Genomic DNA, 2,889 nt, shown 5'->3' with positions numbered 1-2,889 from the left:
TACAGTAGTGGTCTCATACAATATTTGTCCTTTTGTGCTTGACTTATTTCACTCAGCATAATGCCCTTCAGATTCATCCATGTTATGAGATGCTTCGCAGATTCATCATTGTTCTTTATCATTGCATAGTACTCCATTGTGTGTACGTACCATAGTTTGTTTATCCATTCATCTGTTGATGGGTATCTAGGTTGTTTCCATCTTTTTGCTATTGTGAACAATGCTGCCATGAACATGGGTATGCATATGTCTAGTCACGTGATGGCTCTTATTTCTCTAGGATATATTCCTAGGAGTGAGATTGCTGGATCGTATGGTATTTCTATTTCTACTTTCTAAGGAAGCGCCATATTGTTTTCCAAAATGGTTGTATCATTTTGCATTCCCACCAGCAGTGCGTAAGAGTTCTGATCTCCCCACAGCCTCTCCAACATTTATTATTTCCAGTTTTTTTAATTCGTTCCAGTAATGCTGTGGTGAGATGCTATCTCATTGTGGTTTTGATTTGCATTTCTCTAATGGCTAGTGATCTTGAGCATTTCCTCATGTCTCTGTTAGCCACTTGACTGTCTTCTTTGGTGAAGTATCTGTTCATTTCCTTTGCCAATTTTTTAATTGGATTATTTGTCTTGTTGTAGAGGTATTGGATTTTCGAGGTTAGACCTTTGTCTGATTTGTAATGTCCAAAAATTTTTTCTCAGTCTGCAGGTTCTCTTTTTACTCTTTTGGTGAAGTCTTTTGATGAGCATAGGTGTTTAATTTTTAGAAGATCCCAGTTATCTATCTTATCTTCTGGAGTTTGTGTGTTATTGGTTATGGTTTGTATCCTGTTAATGCCATGTATTAGGGTCTCTAGTGTTGATCCTGAAATAGTATTTTTATGATGGCCACTTTACAGATGATGCAATTGAGATTCAGAAAGTTTAGGTGACTCATTCAAGATCATACCTCTACCCTGAAACTGTTGCCCTGGAGATAATCTTTAAACCTTAAACCAAAAATATCCCCTGAAGTCTTCATAAAACCAAACAACAGTTTAGGGTAACTAGTAAAAAATGTCTGCCTTGAGCATTATGCTTTTTTAAGAACTATCTATATGGGATCAAAATGACAATAGCAACTCAGAAGATTAGATAGGAACCTTAGGGGGCAGTGAGTTTATATCAATGGGGGAGGAACAACTCAGAAAAGGAGGGTTAGAATGGTTGCGTGACTAGAAGAATGTAATCAATGTCACTGAATTGCACATGTAGAAAGGGCTGAATTGGTGTATGCTTTGCTGTGTATAGTCTCAACAACAACAAAATAAAAAATTACACTTCTAGCGAGCCCCTTCATGTGATTTTCAAAATCTCTGAGGGGGGAAAGAATCTCTAAGCAACTCTGTCATTCTAATTAAACTCCATCTCTTTCCTTGTTCCTTTACTAGACAGTGAGTTTCTCAAGGGCAGGAACTCAAGGGCAGGGTCGTATTCCTCTTTGTGCCCCCAGAGCCTGACATAGAGACTGATAAACAAGAATTGCTGCTGGTATTTATTGATTGAACGGTTGAAGAAATGAATGACCTGATTCCCAAGTCAAAGAGCAGGAGATAAATCTGTGGGACTAGGGGAAGAAAAAGATACGGTACTAATTAGGGGTCTTTCAGGAATCTGGGACAGAAAGCTTATTCAAACCATTGTAAGCAAAAAAGAGTTTTAAGCAAACCATGGTCACCTCGGAATCCACTAAACAGCAATAGTTTTTTTTTTAAATTTTTTATGGTCGCCTAACTTTAATAAAGCATGACTCACACCCTAACAGAAAGCTGGGCACGTCCTCCTTGTGTAAGAGGAAGTGACTCTCAGGGTTAAAATGTCTCCTCCCTCACTCCCCCGCCCCCATAAGCTGCAGCACTGAGAAGCACCATCTCTCCTGCTCCCATAGGTTTTTGCTGGAGGTTCATTCCGTCCCATACTGTGTCCTGTTCTGTGTTACTCTGTTAGGATCGTCCCAGAGAGCAAGGAGACCTTTTTCTTTTCTGCACCCCCCAGCTGCAAGCAGAGGACCTGGCCCAGTTGAGTGCTCCGTTGAGTGCGTTTGGGGAAGGTGGAAGAGGGTGTGGGAAGCGGGAGGCAGGGACGGATTACCCAATAAACAAGGTACACACGGATTTCACCTGTTTTTTACAACATCTCAGAGGTGGTGAAACCTATGTGAAATTGTTCACTACAGGTTAGTAAGCAAACACAAACCTGTGAAGACCTTGCTTGGAGCCATGTTGGCACAGTGGTTAATAACTCGGCTGCTAACCAAAAGGCTGGCAGTTGGAATCCACCAGCTGCTCATTGGAAACCCTATGGGGCAGTTCTACTTTGTCCTATAGGGTAGCTATGAGTTGGAATCCACTAAACGATAACGGGTTTGGTTTGGTATACCTTGCTTAATGTAAACCCTTGCGTATTGTGCTTAGTGGTTAATCAGCCCCTTCTCCGGGAGGAGAATGCCAGGAGGAAAGAAGGGGCCTTGGCCTAGGGCTGCCTAAAAGGGCCTCTGGGACAGGGTGTCGGAGCCTGGCGGTGGTCGCCGGTACGAGATCTGGAGCCAGAAGGAGGCGTGTCACAGTAGTCGGTGCAGGCCTCCCAGTCCCATGGGGCTGTGGCCTCCGCAGGGCGCGCGGGACAGAAACAGCCATCCAGCAGGCTGCCTGGGGCGACTCGTGCAGGGACCCGACTCAGGGCAGCTGTGAAGCCGAAGGTTCCACTTCGGGAGGAAACTGAACAGCAGTATTGCATTCGGCCACATGTCGAGCCCGGACGGCCAACAGGAGGACGGGGCCCCGAGGGAAGATGGCGCGGAGGACCAGGGACCTCCCCGGGGAATTCGCGTTCAGAGACTCGCCACCCAGCA

Source organism: Trichechus manatus, unplaced genomic scaffold (genome assembly GCF_000243295.1).
Source record: "Trichechus manatus latirostris isolate Lorelei unplaced genomic scaffold, TriManLat1.0 scaffold00194, whole genome shotgun sequence".
Lineage (NCBI taxonomy): Eukaryota > Metazoa > Chordata > Mammalia > Sirenia > Trichechidae > Trichechus > Trichechus manatus.
The sequence above is the reverse complement of the archived record's forward strand: the minus strand, read 5'-3'. Positions refer to the sequence as shown.